Raw genomic sequence first — 23,332 nt, forward strand, 5'->3', positions numbered from 1 at the left:
CAAATTCAATCATTGGATACACTATTTGAAGGCTTTTTGAATATTCTTTCTATAGAAAAGGTTAGTGTAGTTCTTTTAAAATATTTTTTGTTATTATATAGAGACAAATTTGATTATAATTTGACAAGTTGTTTAATATATAGTGAATTCATTGAAACTTGTATGTTTGAATGAATTGTTATTTGGAAATGGTTAGAAATTTGACAAGTTGTTTAATATATATTGTATATTCATTGAAATAATTGTAATTTGTATATGTATTTGAATGATTTTTAATTTACAAATTGTAAGTAATTCAGATGTTTGAATAATTTGACATATAGAAATCATCATCATGCCAAGGAAGAAACAAAAAACTCAAACAATGGAAGAGAGGGAGAGATATTTGGAAATTAAAAGAGATTAAATGAAACTACTATGTGAACAAAGAAAATTGCAAAGTAATAATGAAGAATTGTCTTTTGGAAGAGAAACAAGAACCATCAATACAAATAAACAAAGAGAAAGAATTGCAAAGACAAAGAGAATGAATGAGACTGTTATGCTCAAGAAGATAATTGAATTGTGAAGCTACACCATCTTCCAATGTTGGATTCATATCATCATCTCACATTGAAGAGAGGCTAATTTGTACATCCGATGATATACACACTCCATCATGTCATGTTGAAGGAACAACATCAACATATCAAGTAGGTGATATTTCATCTTTTGCATCTTATTTCCAAGGCACATCATCTTTGGTTTAAGGTACGCAAAACACTCAACCTTATGTTGATGTTCCAAATGTTGAGGGAATGGGAGAGATTATAACACCTTCTAGAATTCATTTTAGAAGACCAAAATATTTGATTGATATTGACAATAAACATTTTGAAATCAATGTCTGACAAGATTAGCAAGCGTACTTGTCAAAGAAAAGTTAATTGTATGTGGAGATTATTCTTTAAACAATTAAATATTATAGGTCAATGCCAATTATTTGTTGAAATGATGAGGAATTTGAGATTTAGGCCTATCATAAATATTCTTGGGCTAATAACGATGGATGATTCAAATAAAAAAAGCATTTTAAAGAATCTAAAGAGTTCTTATGACAAGGTGGGTTCTAAATCACACACCAAAGATAGTAATATCACATGTCAAGTACTTACATCTTCAATAGTAAGTACCCAAATGAAGAAAGCTTGACTCATGAGAACGACAATAAAAACATTGAAAATCGCTAGAGATACTCTAAGGAGAGTCATGCTAAGGCATGAGAGATTGGAAGATCCAACAAAAAATGAGTTATGGACATTTAGCAGCAGACTACCAAGAAAGGATAAAAAAATTAGTGAAGATTTGAAATCATTGATTGAATTTTTTTGGACAAATAACACACATGTTTCCCCTAATCAAAGAGATGTTGTAAGAAGGAGGATTGGTAGCCAAAATCGCAACCCACATGCAAAACATTTTTTGGAATCAACTTAGACACAATTTTTTTGCAAAATTTATTGGTATGTATCCTCAAATTCAAATACGTCAAAGATTTTTTGAGATGGGTAAACCTTTTTACGTGAAGATAAATCACATAATCACAACTAGTTGTTGCAGGATACATATTGAATTTTCTAACCATTTTGATGTTTTTAGGCATATATGTGTGTTTTTGCATTCTAAGTTTGTTTTGTAAGATTGTGACATGAATGAGCAACCTAGATCTTCAAGAGAATTCATATCCAACATTTTATGTGAAATAGGGGATGACCAACAATTTTACAAAGCATTATGCTTGGATGATACATGAATATTTTGTGGTTCTTTGCAACTTTTATCAACTTGTGAAGATATGGATAGTACACATGAAATTGGAAATGAAATAGTAGATTACAGAAAATATAAGAAGTGACATATGCTCTAAAAAATGGGAAACAGGGGTAAAAGATGTGATTTAGTCATTGAAAAGATTCTAGTATATGAGTTCATGAATATTTTTTGTGAAAAGATTATTTATGAGTATGCAAGGCATACACATAGAGCTAGATGGTTGCATTTGCAATTCAAGTTGTGCAAGGATACATTTCCACTAGATACCATTATTTCAGTTGTAGACTTCACAAAGAACTGCACACTACAGCCAAAAAATGAGGTGCAAGCAAAGTATTATACTTCTCTAAAGTTTTTCATATTTGTTTACATAACATTCATGCATTCACTTACAATTACAGAGGATGACAGGACAATTTTAAGAGAGTACCATTTTTACATTAGCGATGATCGATCACATTCTACAGAGTTTGTACATGGTTGTTTTCAACTATTTTATGGAGATTTTTCTAAAAGGGGTATACCATATCGTCAGCACATTATTTGGTCAAACAATTGCACATCTTAATTCAAGAATGCACGGATGTTCTATTGGTTGATCAGAATGCATAGGTTGTCTAGAATTCAATATATGTGAAATTTCATAGAGGCTGGTCATGGAAAGTGAAAGCATGCTGGTGCATGCACATGTATCAAAAGAGACTTAGCTCATGAAGAACTAAAGTACAAAGATGGAGAAATACTGATAGATGCAAAATCCATTATCTAGTGGTCTAATTCTATAATGGGTCCAGGTAAGGAAGGTGAGTCTATGGTTCATAGATTTTTTTGGTTGATAGATTATACTAACATTGCACTATATGAGAATTGTTGCATAGTAACAGGATCAAGTGAGTTGAACTCTTTTAGAAGCTTTGATGCAGGTTCAAGGAGTATCCATACATGAAAAATGGCATGCTACTATCCATCATGTGTAGAGGAAAATTGGGATGAGTGTGAGTCAACTAAATCGGTGGACAACTAGGATATACGGGTTTCAGACCCACTAGACACCTATCGTCCCCCACAAGCACTGAAAATGGTAGAGATGGATTCGTCCATTGACTTTGACCACTTTTCTGATCTAGTGTAGCCTAGTTATATATATATATATATATATATATATATATATCTTTGTAATTTCAATATGTAACTTTATAACTTTTACCTAAGTATTTTTTGAATTAATGACCACACTTTATACATTTATTACTATAGGCCATGTTTTTACTATTATCTCACTTGAAGGCAATGAAGAAGGACCAGATTATTATTTGTGTCATTGTGTCTAAGCCAAAAAAAATTGGATCACTGGGGTATAGATGGTGAAGATTTAGAGTACCATATCGATGCAATGGTTGTAACTAGCACATGGCTTAGACAATATTCTATGAAGAACCATAACTTGTGGTTATTCAAGGATTGGCAAACAAAGAGGAAGATTCTTCATTATTTGAACCTTGTTGTTACATTAAATGTCCACTTGATAAAATATGGTAAGAACCCACATAATAAGACTCTTTGGAAAGTTCGTGAGTCATACCACAAGGTGGCACCTTGAATCATAGGGTCCTCACCTTTTCATTTTTTTTGTATCATGCTCCAAGTGAGCCTTGTAAGTAGAATATGGGTCATTAGACCTAGGTGTGGTAGTTAGGATATTGGATGTCATTTAATGTCCTTAGAAGAGTCACTATTTTGGCCTAAAAATCAAGGCATACCTTGCCATAGGGAAATGTGTAACCTAATGGATAAGTAATTAGCTTGGGGAAGGGTCCCTAACATGGAATTTCTAAGGGATATCCTAAATAACAAGTTATAAGTGTTAAGAAAAGCAAGCAAGAAAAATTGCAAAAGTTGCTATATTGCAATTTTGTAAGAAATTGTGGATTTTCCTTTTAAAACTTGAAGGAGGCTGATGCAAACCAAAAGGATGAAGGGGAAAGACCTAGGAGGAGATATAAAGACATTCCAAACCCTAAAATGAGAGAAGTTAATATCATTGTGTGCAGTCAGCATGCTATAGCATGATATTTGAAGGCAAAATTACTCAATTTTTGAGTTTTAAGGCATTTTTGACATTGTTTTTGTAGACTGTACTAGTTTCCATGGTAGATTGGGTTGTTTAGAACAATTTTGTTTTAGAAATTTTGTTTTGATTGTCCTTCTTTTCATATTTTTAAAAATATTTCTCTTTTCACTAGTCTGTTGTCCTATTTTCAGCAGCTTGTATTAATAATGGTGTAACTCACTATCCCATTGTTGGATTTGTATGGCCTCTTTGGGATAGTGAGTATACATAATGTAATATATTGTGGCAAAAGAAAGGCCCTTCAAAAAGTTGGAAAGCAATTTTAACCTCTTTCCCTAAACGAGCTAGAACATGTCCGAGAAGTGCATCCAATAAAGAAGAGGAACATCATTGAAGGATATATATGCATACATAAACGTTAACCAATAAAAAATATAAATGAATACACATATTATGTATTGTATACAACAAATATTTTTCCAAACCAAAGGCAATAATTCATTCATAATAGTTAGACAATTAAGAACTAGATATATATATGAACCAGATTATTCTTACATATGTATATAGTATTATTGACCAAATCAAAATTAGCAAAATGATATTGCACATAATATCCATTACAACAGCATGGAAGCTTTGTGATTTTAATAGTTATATTCTTTAGTCCCAAAAATGGACATTATAGATATTGCACACTAATTCTTTGCAATAGAAAATGTTTACAAAAAATGGCATGTACTTGTATGAGGACATTATATATTATAGAAATCCCACGCTGAAGCAACTAGCTAGCCACTCAAAAAATAGTAACTGAATGCAAGTGGGATCATAAATATACCTTAATAAACTAATATCCCCTTTGCTCAAGCAATATCTTGGTCATTGATGTAGTAGTAGATAGCAGAAGTCTTCAAACAACAAGGAATGGTAAAATTTCTCAAATTCCCTCAACACCCAAGGTGAAGGTTCCTAGTGCCAAATATCTATCACAGGTATGGAGATGGGATTATAGGAAGGTTATCACAAATCCAAAAGAAAAGCTAACCTAATCACTAGGTCTACAAAAGTTCTAAGCACCAAAAACTCAAAATGCACTAATGGATTCCCTTAGCCAAAGAGGGATCAAACCCCAAAAATTGGATAAAAAGACTAGGGATGGCCTACAATCAATGATATGGCCTATTTAGGTCCTAATCAACATGAATCAATGATTCATTTTATCAAATACAACTTATAGCATCAAGTTGATTTGAAAACCAATTAATTAGTTTATAGCCCTCCTAGAATTATAATGAGGCATAAGTTTGAATTCTTCCAAACAACATGGTCACTTGACCAAGGATTTGGATACCCTTTTGGGTTTTACAAAACACGCCAAAGTTCCCAAGGATCGAGAGGAATAGAGGTTGTTGTTGTTGCAACATTAGATCAAATTCCTAGGCCTAATTTGGGCTCCATTTACTCTACAAGTGTGTTTTCTATAAAGGAGAAACTCAATCCAACTATTAGGATATGTGGGGGCATGTAAAAGAAAGAATAATCCAAGGTTTTAGCCTCTGATGAATCCAACTCAAACTAGAAGGGACTATTACAAATGTTGTATGGTGTACTCATGGTGATGCACACCTAGGGTATGGCGGCAAACTCAACTCCTTGCACTTCCTAGAAAACAACTTGCAGAATCTAAAAGCACATTGTTACACCTTGCATTCCACCAAAGGGCATCAATTTCCTATGGTGGAATGTGTCAAAATGACCCAGCCCGAGCAAAGTGTTGATTTCTAGGTTTAATCCTAGGCAACAAGCAAGAAAAATTGATAACTTTCAACCTATGAAGAATTAGAACATAAGACTTGATGCAAAACGAAATAGATAAAACTCTCCAACTTCTAGATCCACTAGAATATTCCCTTTTGTCCATACATTTCCATACAAGGGTCTAGAACACATGTTTTGCTAGGAAAAATGTTGATTTGTATTGATTTAAATGCCAAATTACAATTGTGCTTCCTATCATCAGCCTATAAGGTTTTATAGGACTTTTCTAATGGTTACATGGTTAGTTTAAACTACCTAGCCATTGGAGGAAAGGATTTGAAAGTATTTGACATTTTTTTGCAAACTTGCTTAAAAGTTGCTAACTTGGTCCAGACCTAAACTTGGTCAGACCTAAAGTAGGTGATCCAACATGGATCTAGTTATTAAAAACAATTAAAAACCTAGAATCTTGTTCATTTTTTAGGTGTATTGATCATATTTAGTCTTAGTTACCTAGGGACTCATATTTATGCCTAATCTTGGAACTAGGCCTTACAACTCATGGATCAATGTGCCAACCTATCCTAAGTGAACTATCTAGGATCCTTAAGTGCCTTCTTTGACAAGTCTACAGGGGGTGCTCCTACACTAGTCATCTACTTGACTGAGACATGTTTAGGAACTGATAATCTCCATTTAAACTCAAGTCTCCATTTAAAGGTGGCAATGAGCTTTTTGTTGTTCTATTAAGATCATTAATATATTTCAATGAGAACTTTGCGGATCATGCCCAGCTTGAGTATCCTGGCTTCCCAGGTCCTGTAAATGCAAGGTCATTGATGAATAGATATTTCTAATTGAAAAATCTATGGTACTAGAATGAAATGTGTAACCAGATTCTTTGCCTACTCATGAGCCAATTTGAGGCTTCACTTCACATTGCTCTATGCATTATTCTATAGCACTTGTTACTTCTCTATCTAAAAATTTTGTGTCTATGTACATGTACACTCTTTCCCAATAGCTGTAGGTTTTCTCTCTTCATCCTAAGTAATTAGCATACCCTGGATGGCACTAAGATAACCATCTTCTTCTTAAATGTCCTTTTCTCTCAAATTAATCTCTCTATTAAACAGGTTTTATATATCTTCCTTTGTATATTTAATAGATTTAGCAGCAATTCCTCTGTATATATGCCTTTGTACATTAAGCTTTCCTCTGTAGCAATGAGAAGGCATGGGGAGTAAGGCCAACTATTGGTCACTATATTAAAAAGGTAGTTCTTGGCCATGCCACTAATGGGAATCATTTCAATCTTATTTTCAGAATCGGTTCCTCATTTTTCTTGAAAGAATAATATATACTATTTTCAATGTCTTTGAAATATCTATATCTGGTAGCCAATTGCTTATTCATCACCTTTCAATATTTAGAGGAAATTAAGGTATTTGGTTACCTAATAGGTCCTAAGAATCTTAACTAGGGTCCTAGAATAGTCCTAGATGGACCCATTTGACTGAAATATGTAAAGAGCAAAAATTGCTCAAAAGTTGCAATGTTGCTCAAAAAGTTTGTTGAGCAACTTTTGCAATTTTTGCAAAAATGTTGCAAATGGAAGTTTGGGAAGTTTTAACTATCCATGCTTGGGTATATGAGCATGGGAAACATATTTTCAAAGATTAGAAGGTTTCCAATTAGATTTGCATTTTTAAGCAACTTTTACAACTTTTGCAATTTTGCACAAAAAGTGCAACTTTTGCAAAGTTCACTAGATTTCACTTCTAGGACTTGGAAAAAGTTCCAAACTATTAAAAAAAAACTAAAAACACCTAATCCTAGGCTATCTTGACCAAAAACTCAAAAAGATTCAATTTTTCCTAATTAGTAACTTTTGCTCACATCTTGCATAAAGTGGCCTAGGCATACATATCTTGCTCGTATCTTTCTCATCGTTCATTGTGGGATCAAACTATATATTTTGTTAGCTCTGGGTGGCTAGGTAAACAACAGTCCCAAGTTCCTCTCATCCTATTGAGCCCTCACATGTTCTCAGGCATGCCAAGCTAAATTGTCCCTAAGAGTCACTAAATGCTATATGGTAGTGATATTTGATGGGGCATATCTTGGAGCTTGTGTAAGGTATGGATGTGATTTTGGGTGCTTCAGGACCATGTTGTAGAGACTTACAATAACCTATCTCTCTTTTTGGAGATCTTATTATGTTTCCATTTTGTGACCCCATCTTGGGTGATGCTTAAACTTGTAGTGTTGGCCAATACAAAGTTGCCAACTATCAAATCTCCCTTGTCATTCATCGTGGGATCAAACTATCTATTTCATTAGCTTCGGGTGACTAGGTAAACCCTACCCCCAAGCTCATCCTATCCTGTCAAGTGCTCAAATGTTCATAGGCATGTCGAATTAAAACATCCCTAAGAGTCACTAAATGCCATACGGTAGTGATCTTTGATGGGGCATATCTTTGAGCTTGTGCAAGGTATGGATGTGATTCTTGGTGCTTCAGGACCATGTTGCAAAGACCTACAATAACCTCTCCCTCTTTTTGAAGATCTTATTCCATTTTGATTTTGCAACCCCATCTCGGATGATGTTGAAACTTATAGTGTTGGCCAATACAAAGTTGCCAACTACTAAATCTCCCTCACCATTCATCATGGGATCAAATTGTCTATTTTGTTACCTTTGAGTGGCTAGGTAAACCCTAGGCCCAAGCTCCTCTCATCCCATTGAGCACTCAAAAATTCTTAGGCATGCCAAACTGATTCATTTCTAAGAGTCACTAAGTGCCATAGGGAAGTGATCTTTGACGGGGCATATCTCAGAGCTTGTGCAAGGTATGAATGTGATTCTAGGTGCTACAAGACCATGTTGTAGATACCTACAATAACCTCTCTCACTTTTTGGGGATCTTATTCTATTTTGATTTTGCAACCCCATCTTGGGTGATGCTGAAACTTGTAGTGTTGGCCAGTACAAATTTTTCAACTGCCAAATCTCCCTCACCATTAATCGTGGGATCAAACTATCTATTTTGTTAGCAATGAGTGGCTAGGTAAACCCTAGCCCCAATCTTCTCCTATTTCATTGAGCGCTTGAACATTCTTGGGCATGCCAAATTGAATTGTCCCTAAGAGTCACTAAGTGCCATAGGGAAGCATTTTTTATGGGGCATATTTTAGAGCTCGTGTGAGGTATGGATCTAATTTTAGGTGCTATAGGACCATGTTATAGAGGCTTACAATAATCTCTCTCTTTTTTTGGAGATCTAATTCCATTTTGATTTTGCGACCCCATCTTGGGTGATGCTGAAACTTTTAGTGTTGGCCAGTACAAAGTTGCCAACTATTGAATCTCCCTCACTGTTTGTCATGGGATCAAACTATCTATTCTATTAGCTTTGAGTGGTTGGGTAAACTCTAGCCATAAGCTTGTCCCATCCCATTGAGCGCTCGAATGTTCTCAGGCATGCCAAACTAAAACATCCTTAAGAGTCACTAAATGCCATAGGCAAGTGATCTTTGCTAGGGCATATCTCAAAGCTCATACGAGATATGGATGCAATTCTAGGTGCTACAAGACCATGTTGTAGAGACTTAAAATAAACTCTCACTTTTTGGAGATCTTATTTTGTTTCCATTTTGCAACCCCATCTCAAGTGATGTTGAAACTTTTAGTGTTGACAAGTACAAAGTTTCCAACTGCTAAATCTCCCTCACCATTTCTCATGGGATCGAATTGTCTATTCCATTAGCTTTGAGTGGTTGGGTAAACCCTAGCCCTAGGTTCATCCTTTTCTGTTGAGTGCTCAAACATTCTCGAGCATGTCGAACTGAAATGTCCTTAAGAGTCTCTAAATGCCATAAGGTAGTTATATTTGACGAGGCATATCTCAGAGCTCGTGCAAGATATTGATGTGATTCTATGTGCTACAAGAACATGTTGTAGAGATGTACAATAACCTCTCTCAATTTTTGGAGGTCTTATTATGTTTTGATTTTGCAACCCCATCTCAGGTGATGCTGAAACTTGTAGTGTTGGCTAGTACAAAGTTGCCAACTACCGAATCTCCCTCAATGTTCATCGTGGGATCAAATTGTCTATTCTATTAGCTCTAGGTAGCCAGGTAAATTGTAGCCCCAAGCTCATCCTATCCCATTGAGTACTCAAATATTCTCAGGCATGCTGAACCAAAATGTCCCTAAGATTCACTAAATGCCATAGTGAAATAATATTTGATGGGGCATATCTCAGAACTCGTATGAGGTATAAATGCAATTCTGGGTGCTACAAGATCATGTTGTAGAGACCTACAATAACCTTTCTCTCTAAATTGGAGATCTTATTCTATTTTGATTTTGTAACCCCATCTCAGGTGATGTTGAAACTTGTAGTGTTGGCCAGTACAAAGTTGTCAATTGTCGAATCTCCCTCATAGTTTGTCATGGGATCAAACTATCTATTCTGTTAGCTTCAAGTGGCTAGGTAAACCCTAGCCCCAAGCTCATCCTATCCTATTCAGCACTTGAATATTATCGATCATGCTGAACTGAATCATCCCTAAGAGTCACTAAGTGTTATAGGGTAGTGATCTTTGACGAGGCATATCTCAGAGCTTGTGTGAGGTATGGATGTGATTCTAGGTGCTATAGGACCATGTTGTAGAGACCTACAATAACTACTCTCACTTTTTGGAGATCTTATTCCATTTTAATTTTGCCACCCCATCTCGAGTGATGCTGAAACTTGTAATTGTGTATGTGAAAATGCAGCCTATGCTAACACACGCACTTCAACACGGTCCTTATTTGTGAATTCATCGCGGAATGAACATTGAATTTTTCATCCAAAATTTTCCCTACAAAGCGACCTGTTGCCTTCTATCTAAAGGGATTTTGCCTGTTAATATCCTCAAAATCGAGGTGCAGGCAACCAGACCCTCTAAGAATGAAGGATTTGACAATGGAATTAAGCTAAGAATGAGTATACAGATTAATCTAAAAAATGAAAGATGCAATGTAATCTAAGAACAAATGAAGCAAACTAGATTAAGCATATGCATGATTAAACTAAAATGAGATTAAACTAAGAATGAGAATGTATGCAAGAAATGTAAGTAAATATGAGCATGAATTTTAACAGCAATTCAATAGCAAATCAATTCATCCTCCTAAAATGAAGAGATGAGGGTCTCTTAAATAGAGTCTCCTGGAATCCATCAATGGTTCAGATCGATTCAGATCAATGGTTAGGATTGAAGATGAGTTTCAGTCATAAAGGGAGATTCCCAAATTAAAGGGAGTTAACAAACTTAATTTGAGTAAAATAAGGAGTTAATTGTTTTAATTTGAGTAGAAAAAGGAGTTAACCGAGTTAACTCATTTTTTATCAATAGTGAACTGGAAATTCCCCTTTTTTGAACTGAAGAGAGATTTTGTTGAGATATTTAATTTAATAAAATGAAATATGCTCTCATAATTACTTTTTCTATTTAATTAAATAATCTTTAATTAATTAGAGACACTTTTGTTTAATTAAATAACTTCATTTAATTAATTGGGAATGGCTTCCCATTTAATTAAATAACTTTGTTTAATTATTTAGAAGTACTCCATTTAATTAAATAATTTCTTTTATTTAATTAGAAATACCTTTCCCATTTAATTAATTAAGATAGGCGTATTTATTAAATTAAATAAATTTAATTCCATAATACATTAGCCTCAGGATATAATTTAATTTAATTAAAGTATAAATACTTTAATAATTAAATTAAATATTAATCAATAGGTTTAATGTGACTAATATGAGTAAATACTATAGGAATTAAATAATAAGCATGGTGAATGTAGATTTAGGTTTTCTGCATCTAACAATTAAGTCAAGTAGCAAATAGCAGAATGAGAATTGCCTATTAGAATAGGACTTTGAAATTATCAGGAATAGACCAGAATTGGTATAATGGCAATGAGCCAATTTTGGGGTATTACATTTTGCCACTCTTTGAATGAATGTGTGAGCAGCATGTTCAATTCAAAGAAAATCAGAAAGCATGATGCAAAGATGAGATTGGTTCCGAAGGTGATGATACAGAGACCAATTGATAAGCTTTTTAAGGACTATCTCTAGAACAGAGCTTAATCCTAAGGAATCCAAGCAGAGCACTTAGATACCTAAGATTGATAGCATTTAAAAGACTACCTCCAGAATGAAGCGTAATCTTTAAGGATCCAGACAAAACGTCTAGATACCTAAAATTGATAAGCATTTAAAAAGTTTCTTCAGAATGAAGTTTAACCTTTAAGGATCCAGATAGAACACCTGGATACCCTAGAGTGATAGAGAATTTAGAAGACTATCTCCAAAACAGAGCTTAATCTTCGAGGATCCAGATAGAACACCTAGATACCTAGAATTGAAAGCATTTAAAAGATTATCTCCAGCATGAAGCTTAACCTTCAAGGATCCAGATAGAACACCTAGATACCCAAAATTGATAAAAGAAAGATAACAAGGTTCAATCATGAGTCATAGAATCATCCTCAGAACGAGGCTTGATCCTTAGGAGAAGGGGTTTACATTGTCCCAATACCTGTCTATCGAACTCTGAGAAGAGTTGTTATAAGGTTGATCAATTGATGAAAAGATAAGATAGATGGCGGAGATGCCAGATAGAAGGGAACAATATGCTCCAAGTGATGTGATGCCCCAAGTGACTAGGACATAAGATGGGAACTAGATGCCCCGAGCAATAAGTATTTAATGATGTAATCATCTTGCCCCCTTGGGAGCAAAATCGAAAGATGACACACCAGAAATATGATTGAAGTAGTATATCATGTCAGCAGAATCTAGAAGAGATCAGAACGATCTAAAGATTGGGTTGATTTGAAATGATTGTGAAGTTGCAATGAGTTTGACCAAAAGTTGACCAAAGTCAGCCACAGTTGACTTAAGTTGACTATTTTCAAAATGAATCTTGAAAATATGGAGAATGTAAAGTTGAATGGATTCCAAGAATCATAAAGTATCAGAAAGATTTGGGCTGCACAAGCGTTCGATCACGTCAGCCCCCAAAATTTTAAAATGCACTTTTAAGGCTCTTAGGTGTGTCAGATTTTGAATTTGATCTCGAAAATGGATCCAGAATGGTCCAATTAGCCAAGGGTGCAATTTTTGCACAAATTCGAGCACTTTGAAAAATTTGGTCAACACCTATATAATGGCTCGAAGGGTCATTTTCAATTCATTTGTGCTTTTTGTCTTGTAGTGATTTTGAGTTCTGATAGAGACATGGCAGTGAACCTGAGATATCATCGTTTTGAGCACTCCAGATGACACAACCGGCTAGCAGATTATGGACCACCGGTGAGTCATCGATTTCCCATCTTCATATTTTCATTTTCACGCATTTCGAGTTCATTTATGCACTTTTTTAGCATGTTTTAGGTTTGTGAAATGTTTCTTCGTGCGAGACTAGTCTCTTCTCACGCGAAGATCTTCTTTCTTTGTGCAAAAAAATAGGATGCGCTGTTTCTTTGCGCGCGGCCGGAATATCTTCGTGGGGGGCGATTTTGCTTTCGTGCAAAGGTGGAGATTCTTCATGCGAGGCAATTCGTGTTTCACACGAGAACCTCTTTTCTCACATGAGAAGATGTATCTTCGTACGAGGAGATCTTTTTTCGCACGAAGAAAGAACTATTTCACGCAAAATTTTATGTCTTCGCGCGAGATTTCACGAGTCTCACGCAAAATTCTGTGCCATTTTTATGATTTTTGCATTTAGAAATTGCATTTTATTTCATTTTGATGCTTCGATTCATCTTGATACTGATCATTTGTTTGTCATTTTTTTGTTGTGCATGCAGGAGGTTTTCGGAGACATATCATTTAGATCTCATTATCCGGCTTATGGAGAGTTATTGCGGAGTTTGGATGATGCAGATTGGGCACATATTGCCTAATTGGGTTTGTCTTCACTATGCCGAATTCCAGCCGTGATGGTGAATCACGGTTTACTGACTGCATTGGTAGAGCATTTCCATTCAGAGACGAACACATTTCATTTGCCAATGGGTGAGATGACGATTACCCCGGAGGATATTTGGAGGATACTGAGGATCCCATTTCACAGTGCTCGAGTCATCTATGATACAGTGCCTCGATTAGGGATAGAGGCACTTTCCATTGTATTTGGGAGAGAGCTACCGAGAGGCAGAGCCATCAGCTGGGATGAGTTGATGCATACTTATGGACCCACACACAGGTTGGCATCTGTGCTAGGTATTTTCTTGAGCTGCTTCCTATGTCCTGAAAGGGGATAGCATGGATTGGAGTGTGGATGGGGTGTCATGCTTCGTAGGATGGTTGAGGCACCTGAGATCTTTGGGTGGGGTTAGTGCATGTTGGCCCATCTTTTTCATGAGATGCATGAGGTCATCTTCCACAAGAAGAAGACCATGGCAAAAGGTGTTTATGTGCTTAAGATCTGGGCCTGGGAGCATCTCCCTGTATGTAGGTCAATTTTTGAGGATTCTCGGGAGCCCATGGAGCCCTACATCTATAGATATTGAGGGCATATTACCCAGGCCCACTTGGGTAAGACTGAGCACTGGCGAACTCATCTTGATGACCTGGTGTCTATTATATGGTGACCCTAGAGAGAGACAGAGGACTAGGATGATGCCCCAAGAGAGTTACCTTGGATGTTTAGTTCTCGATCGTTGGTAGGCAAGACGACATCTGTTATAGAGAGATTCATGATCTCACGAGTGTGGCGGTAGTACGGCTGACCATAGGACATTTCAGCTGAGTATTGTGCCTATGCTAGGGTGCAGAAGGATATAGAGAATGGATGGCCTCCATGGATGGATCCAGGACGATCCATGATAGATATCCATAGCTTAGTTGCAGTTCACTGGGACTACCTATCAGAGGTAGTAGATGTCGGGATGACGCCTGCATATCAGGCATTTTTGATGAGCCATCCATTCCCACACTTCACAGATCCACTAGGGATGGCAAGGTAGGTACAAGGATAGAGACAGGTGCCCCAGCAGTAGTAGGCACAACCACAGATGCCACCACAGGTCCAGCACCGGGTATAGCAGATACCTATTCCTCCACGTCAGATGGGATCAGACCCAAGGGTTGGGGGTAGTGGGGCAGGACATAGTCGACGGAAGAGGTAGAGGACAGAGGAGCAGGCCCCTCAATAGGAGGTCCCACAGTAGCAAGTGCCTCTACAGCCACAAGTACCTCCACCAGAGATGGTTGATGAGGATATGCTGGATCAGCCGGCAAGTGGGGTACAAGATGCGGTATGACAGTACCAAGAGCAAGTTCGTACGGCCTCCCGATAGTTGGGAGAGTTGCAGATTGCATCGGCAGTTAGGGATGCACAGCTGGTAGAGTGATAGCGAGAGATAGATCGTCAGAGAGAGTGCACAGAGGTTGCAAAGCGTAGGCTGGAGCAGGCACAGGATGAGATCTGCTTCCAGTCTGCTCGAGATGCATATTATTATGCTGCATACACCAGTGTCGTACCTGATGAGACATTGCAGGTGTAGTGATTCTCTTAGTATGCGCAAGAGTTTGGAGGTGCATGACCTCCTATCAGGCCAGATATGCCACCGCCGCCTCCGTTGCCTGCTACCCCTGCTCCTCCTGCTTTTCCTGGAGGTGAGAGTTTGGGACAGAGTTAGACGCTCTATGCCTAATTTTTTATTTTGATCTCTGGCTATGTATCAATTGGTGTGCCAGCACCAAATGTATCATTTTTGATCGATTGTGCTCGAGTAGCGCCCATTTTTGTACTGACCCATTCTTTGATATATATATATACGAGATTTTGAGCCAAGTATTCTTGTGTACATGTCATTGTCTATTTTGTTTTGCTCTGATTTACATGAGATGTATGTTTAGATAGAACGCATATGTATGAGCTGACATCTGATGTAGTGTTGTGTGTTTTTGTTTGATAGTCATAGGTATTCTATTGAGGAGCGTAAATCGACGAATCAAATGCTTGTGCAGCCATGGAAGAATCTGATGCATGTGGAGTATGAACAAAATTACCATCGAATTTCGTGCTAATGCAAATGGAGTATGTAATGCAAGACTATGTTAAATGCAACCCTAGGTCTGGTTACCAAGCCTCGATGATTTATCATCATTGGATATAAAATAAAGCTCGTATGTTATACAATTTCCACTGTCATTGCAATCATGAAAATATGAATATAACATATGTTATTGGGATGTCGGGATTAAATGTAAGCATTTGAGGCACAAGAAGCCAGAATGACCAGAACATTTGTCCCTTTTAATGTAGCATGTTAACATAAGCATCAAAGCATGAATGCTAGGATGACCTGAATGTTTCTTGCATGACAGGCACACCAAACACACGGGAGATTCCTCTTATGCTAAGTATTTAGTATTCATTCTATCCGCAACGACCCTTGCGTTCGTAACCTGAGACAGAAGTGTGCTAGATATACTCGCAGTGACCCGTACGTTCACTTAATAGGACGAGTATCAATATTTATTGTAGCATGAAGAGTTCACTCCAACAAAAAAGGAGAAGAACCAATGTCATTGACGTATCTATATAAAAGGAGTCGAGGTACACATAGCCATCCAATATGAGATGGAGGCTCTTATAGTGGACACCCCTCTTATAGGAATAGATCAACTTATTAGAACTAAACTGCAAATAGAAAGAAAAGAAAAAAGATCATGCCCCAGTCATTACTTCTCTAGTCGAAGATGACATCATCGAGTTACTCGGGGAGATATGGTAAAGAAAAACAAAGAAAAAAAAGAAAATGCTTAGCATATCCAAACAAGTATATCATTGAGTTTAATGTTTTCGAGATTGATGTCAAGTGTCAATGTCCAGAATATGTAAGAAAGAAATCTCTTCAGTAGCGTGACAACAGTAGGCAGACGCAGTCAGAATGACTGGTGACTGAGGTCAAAGAGGAATCTTCATGATGAAGAACCTAAGAAGGACTAAGCGATAGTAGACAGACACAGCCAGGATGACTGGTGACTGATGCAAAAGAGATCTTCCATAAAGGAATCTTGAGACATGACCTGAGCAACGGTAGGCAGACATAGCTGAATAAACTGGTGACCATTGTGAAAGAGATTCTATGAGGAGAATCTCGAAAAGAGTGACACTGGCAATAGTAGGAAAACAGAGTCAGAATGACTGGTGACTGTCGTGTAGGAGATTCTATGAGGAGAATCTCAAAAAAGAGTGACACTAGCGATAGTAGGCAGACGCAGTCAGAATGACTGGTGACTGTCGCGTAGGAGATTCTATGAGGAGAATCTCAAAAAGGTAACACAAAGGGGGGAATGCCCCCGAGCTATGACAAGACTCAATCCATGGATACATGAGCAGGAAAAGCAGGAAAGTGACTATACAGAGTAGCCAGAAGATGCGGTGCACGATGGAGCATTGGGAACAAGAGGTGCCTGTTTACCAGGTTTTCAGCTTCTTGGCAGGATTTCCTTTTTTTGCTACCATGATGTAGTTTTCTTGTTTTTCAATTTTTTTGTGTGTTTCTCTCTCTTTTTTTTTTTTTTTTTTTTTTTTGGTGTTACGAAGGCACCTATTGCTAGGTTTTCACCAGGGTAACAATTTTTTTCAGGACTTTTTCTAATTTTTAGGATTTTTTTTTTCAGGACATTTATATATGTACAGAGAGTTTGCTGAGATTGAATCAACTGTAAAACCGCTTCAAGTGGAGAGTGTTCATAGGCTCTTTAAGCACTTCTCCTTTGGTTGTGGAAAGTTGATAGGTGCCAGATCCATATGCTGTAGTAATGATGTAAGGACCTAGCCAGTTTGGTTCAAACTTTCCCTTTTGCATTCATTGTTGTTGATTCTTAGGATTCTCTCTTAGGATGAGATCACCCAGCTGGAAGTCACATGGCCTAATTCTCCTATTGTAGCTTCGTGCCATTCTTTTTTGATATGCTCATAGATGATCACAGGCCACTTGTCGTTGTTCATCTAGCAACACAAGCTCTTGAAGCTGGGCTATCCTATAGTCATCATCTGTGATAAGACCTTTCATAGAGATTCTCAAGGTAGGAATCTCAACCTCTATCGGAAGCATAGCATCTGCCCCATATACCAATGCAAAAGGAGTCGTGCCCATTGGAGTTCTAATTCTTGTTCTATATTCCCACAGGGCTAGATTGATCTAGAGATGCCAGTCTCACCCTGACTTACTGACTATGCGATGAAGAATTTTGAGGATCGCCTTATTGGATGCCTCAGCTTGGCCATTACCCTGGGGGTAATAAATGGAAGACCAATGTTGTGTAATTTTGAATTTCTTGTATAGTTCCTTAAGGTCTTTATTTTTTAATTGTCCTCCATTATTAGTAATGATTGAGGATGGTATACCATATCTACAGATGATGTAGTTTGTGATAAAAAGCGCTACAGTTTTGCCATCAGCGATTGTGAGAGGGACTGCCTCTACCCATTTCGTGAAATAATCTGTAGCAGTGATAATGAACTTATGTCCATTAGAAGAGGTTGGGTGAATCTGTCCCACCAAGTCAAAAGCCCATTGTTGAAATGGCCATGTTGTAGTAGAGGGAATCAACTCTCTAGTTGGAGCATGAATGAGATTCCCATGTAGTTGACACCATTTGCAGGACCTAGCATATTTAATAGCTTCTTGCTCCATTTTAGGCCAGTAGTAACCAGCACGAAGGAGTTTGCGAGCTAGTGTTAGGCCATTGGAATGAGATCCACAAATGCCTTCGTGAATGTCAATTAGTGCACGTTTGGACTCGTCAGGTTCTAAAAACCTAAGGAGTGTTCCGTCGAGACCTCTCCTATATAGATTGTCAGCAATAATGACATAATGTGAAGCGTTATAGATTAGGTAACATTTCTCATTCCGGGTCAAACCTTTCGGAATGGTTTGATTACGAAGGTAGGGATAGATGTGATGGTAGCAGGATGATTCTTGTCCTATAATAGAACAAATCATCTTGGAATCAGGTGTGTCATAGGCTGGGTATTGTAACGCTTCCACCAAGAACTTGTGTCGTAGATCATTTTTTGGCATTTGGAGAAGGGAGGCCAGAGTGGCCATGGCGTCAGCTGCTTTATTATCTGCATGTGGACCTTGTTGGAAGGTGATGTGTGCAAAATATTTTGTCAAGTCATCAACCATGCATTTGTAAGGAATTAGTTTTTCATCCTTTGTTTGATACACATCATTTACTTGGTTGATGACAAGATGAGAGTCATCAAAGATATCCAACTAATCTACTCTCCATTCAGCTGCAATTTTCATACCATTGATCAAAGCTTCATATTCAGCAATTTTATTTGTACAAGGAAACAAAATCTTGTACACTTTGGGCAATGAGTATTTCTATGGTGTGATGAAAAGTAATCCAGCACCTGATCCTTGTTGTGTGAAGGATCCATCGAAGAACATAACCCATGTATGGTGAGTGAGTGTTAGAATTGACTCATCTAGAAAATCAATGTTTATTTGTAGAAGACTCTGTATGGGTGCCTCAGCCAGCTGGTCTGCAATTTCCTGTCCCTTTATAGCTTTGCGTTCAACATATTGGATGTCAAACTCACTTAGTATCATGACCCATTTAGCCAATCTTCCTGTGAGAGCTGCCTTTCTGAGCAAATACTTTAATGGATCTATTTTAGCCACAAGCCATGTAGTGTCTCAACTTTTGGGAAGCAAAGACAACTGCCAAGCAAGCTTTCTCAATAATACTGTAGTTTTTCTCATAAGAGACCAATGTTCGGCTCAAGTAATAAATAGCTCTTTCTTTGTTATCATTGTCTTCCTGAGCCAATAGGATTCCTAAAGATGTTTTAGTGGCTGAAATATATAAAAGCAAAGGCTTCCCATGCATAGGAGGCATCAGGATTGGTGGATTGACAAGATATTGTTTAATCTGTGTTAAGCTTTGCTCACAATCCTGGCTCCAATTGAATTTCACACCCTTATGTAAGGTCTTTGTGAAGGGTTGTGATTTATCCACCAATTGTGAAATAAATCTATGAATAGATTGAAGCCTTCCCTGTAGTCCTCTCATCTGACTGATGTTTCCAGGTGGTGGCATGTCCATTATTGCTTGTACTTTTTCTGGATCTACTTCAATTCCTTTTCCAGAAACAATATATCCTAATAGTTTTCTTGATGTGACACCAAATGTGCATTTCTTAGGATTGAGCCAAAGACTAAAATTTTCCATACAATCTAGGATTGGTCCCAAATCTTGCAAATGAGTATTGTGTTTAGCGCTTTTGACCAAAGTATCACCAACATAGTCCTCCATAGTTCTATGCATCATGTCATGGAAAATTGTAGTAATAGCCCGCTGATACGTAGCTCCAGCATTCTTTAAACCAAATGGCATCACATTCCAACAAAAGGTTCCCCATGCACATGTGAAAGCTATTTTCTCTTGATCTTCTGGCACAATTTTTATCTGATTGTATCCAGAAAAACCATCCATAAGTGAGTACATCTCATAACCAGCCATCATGTCCATGATCATATCAATATTAGGGAGCGGAAAATTGTCTTTAGGACATGCCAAGTTAAGATCACGGAAGTCTGTACAAACTCTGATAGACTTATCATGCTTGGACATAGGGACAATATTGGATATCCATTCATCATAATCAATCGCACGAATGAAACTAGCCTTCAGAAGTTTCTCCAATTCGGCTTTGACTAGTAATGCAACATGAGGATGCATCTTCTGAAGCTTTTGTTTAACTGGTTTTATGCCTGGTGTTATGGACAAGTGATGCATAATAAGATCAAGATCCAATCCTGGCATGTCAGAATATGTCCAGGCAAAATTTATTTTCTTTCCCTTGAAAAAGGCAATGAATTGTTCCTTTTCTTCAGTTGACAATGACTAAGCCAGATGTATCACATGAGGATGTTCTTCTGTGCCTAGGTTAATCGGCTGTGTTGGCTCTATTAACATTGATGATCTCTCCTGAAAGTGATTGGGAAGGATATCAAATATCTCATCCACGGGTGCCTCAGAGAGGTTTTCACCCTTGGATACGTCTTTTTTTTTTACTTTTTTTGGATCCGACACTGCCACAATGTGGTTTTCACCATCATACCTCTTGTATTTTTTCTTTTTTATTATGTGACTGAGATATTTGATGTCGGCCTCAGTCATGTTGACGCTCTGCTCATTGGTGGAAGAAGTTACAGGTTTGATAGCATTTAGGTAACAAGCAAGAGTATAGTCATTCTGGAATGTGGGGACTTCGTTAGATGCATTGGGGTTCCAGTCTATAAGCTCAGGATGTGCGAGTGAGAGAGTAGTGGCTGGTTCAATTGCATTCATAGTATAGTTATTAAATGCGTGGACCAGCAATTTGAGACCTACGACGACCTCACCCACAGGTGTATTCAAACATCTCAAAGTACGAACGTTAGTAATTGATGACTCTAAGACACTAGTTGGATCAGACCCCTGTGACCTCTCCCTAGACGTTTCACTCACTTTGATTTGATTTTCATAGACATGCACTTGGTCAATGTCTTTATCAGTAGTTGCTTCTGAAAGATTGTCAAATTCATATTCATGAGAATCGGTGCTACATGGTGAGAGACTATAGAACTCCCCAATAGTGATAGGGACATACTCTCCTTCAGCCTCTGGATTCTTACACAAATACTCAATATGGCATGACTAACTAGATTCCCCCTTTTCTGAATGATATTTGAGTTGCTCAGTATTGTCCTTAGAAGAATCACTAGTATCATCCACAGTGCTAACACATGGCACAAAGTCATCTGGCTGAGCAAAGAACTTAGCAAGATCATAAGGAATAGGATGAGGATAAGAATCCTCATCATCAGATTCTTCCTCTCGAGTACCTGATTCAGATTGTGACTCATTTTCAGATGAACTCTCGGGTACGGGTATGAATTTATTGGATCCCAAATGGAAAGGGACCTTCTTGAACCCTAGGCCAGTTGTGTCACTATTGCTTTGACAAGATCTATTAAACCATTGTTATTGCACCCAATAGAGCCAGTTCCCTTGTAGCCAAAACGCTTCATAAGCTTAAGACCAGGTCCATAATTCTTAGGAGTGATTTCTCGAGCTTGTTCTGTTAGGTCTACTGGAGACTCTTCTTTGTAAAGCCATGCAGCAATGGCTCTATTTTTGCTTTCATCTTCTAAGGGAACTGTAGCTTTGACAAAAGAGCCATTAAACTTGGTTTGAGGTGTCAACATGAATGGCTTCTTTGCTACTGAGGGTCTCCCAAAATGTCGAGGGGACTCTGGAATTGATGTTAATGATAACACTGGTTCCATGTGGTACTCTCCCATACCAGTTTCTTTCAATTTAAATGACTACTCAATTTGTTTCAGCTTATTGTTGTGACAATCAGTAGACTCACGGTTAGCAAGGACGAAAGAATCAGCAGCTTTGAGCATATTGCAAGTGTAGCTAGTAGTTGCAGTAATAGTAACTTTAGAGCCATGAAATGGGAATTTAATGCATAGGTGGTATGTGGATGGCATAGTGCGCATCTCATGTATCCATGTCCGTCCCAACAGAATGTTGTAGGCTAAGGGAATGTCAAGCACCTAACAGGTGACATCCCTTTCAACAGGATCGACGCGAATTGGTAAAGTCACAAGACCTAGTGACTTTCATTCTACTTCATCATATTCTTTAATAGTGATCTTTCATTGAGGATCAACAAAGTCCTCAGAATAATCCAATTGTCTAAGTAGAGCCGTAGAAACAATATTTAGGCCAGTGCCATTGTCAATGAGTACCCGATGAACACGTGTCTGGTGGATCATAACCTCAATGTGTAGAGGCTGATTGTGTGGGTGATTCAGTGAGCTGTCATCCTCCTCGAAGAAGGTCATAAGATGAGGTGAGATCAGGTGACCTACCATGGATTGAAATCGTTCAAGATCAAGAACTTGAGGAACGTTTTCCTCAGTGAGGGATTTGTCAAGAATTTGCCTATGAGCAGACGAGATTTTAAGTAGCTCAAATATAGAAATGTGAGCATTGGTTCATTTCAATTGATCTAGAACACTATAACTGGTTGCAGTCAAGTTTGTCATGTGTTTTGCACCTTTACCGGATGGACCAGCAAGGGCTTTGTCCTTGTGTTGTTCAAGATTTGAAGTAGGAGGTGTAGGGCCTTTGAGCACCAGTTTTGCATGAGAGCGAGTAACAGTGTTAGCATAGTGTTGCGAAGACGCATTATCCATTTTATTGGAAGTAGGGCCTCTCAAGACAAATGGTGTCTTGGGTTTATCGTTATCTTGCTTCCCCTTTATGGTAATAATGTCGCAATATTCAAAATCTACAGGTTCAACCATGTGAATGACATTGTCATCATTGGAATACGTATAGTTGACCTTATTGTAGGGTTCTAGTTTTCAAGTCTCTCCTTTTTCATAAGCTGGGAAAGGCTCTTTGAATGCCTTGTGGTCTGAGTTTTTGTTATGTCCATCTACCACAAGTTCACCAGCATCAACCATGTCCTGGACTTTATGACGTAAGTTTATACAGTTGATGGTTTTATGTCCCTTGTTTTGGTGGTACTCACAAAATGAGGTCTCATTCCACCATGGTGGACGTGGTTGTGGA

The 23,332-nt window shown here is 37.7% G+C and overlaps 1 pseudogene; it reads right to left on the reverse strand.

Moving 5' to 3' along the window:
- The window catches only part of LOC149569360 (putative RNA methyltransferase At5g51130), a 60,657-nt pseudogene extending 46,192 nt beyond the window's left edge, over positions 1 to 14,465 (reverse strand).
- Between the last annotated feature and the right edge of the window lie 8,867 nt (positions 14,466 to 23,332).

Source organism: Cupressus sempervirens, chromosome 3 (genome assembly GCF_028749045.1).
Source record: "Cupressus sempervirens isolate cs-2001-9-10 chromosome 3, ASM2874904v1, whole genome shotgun sequence".
Lineage (NCBI taxonomy): Eukaryota > Viridiplantae > Streptophyta > Pinopsida > Cupressales > Cupressaceae > Cupressus > Cupressus sempervirens.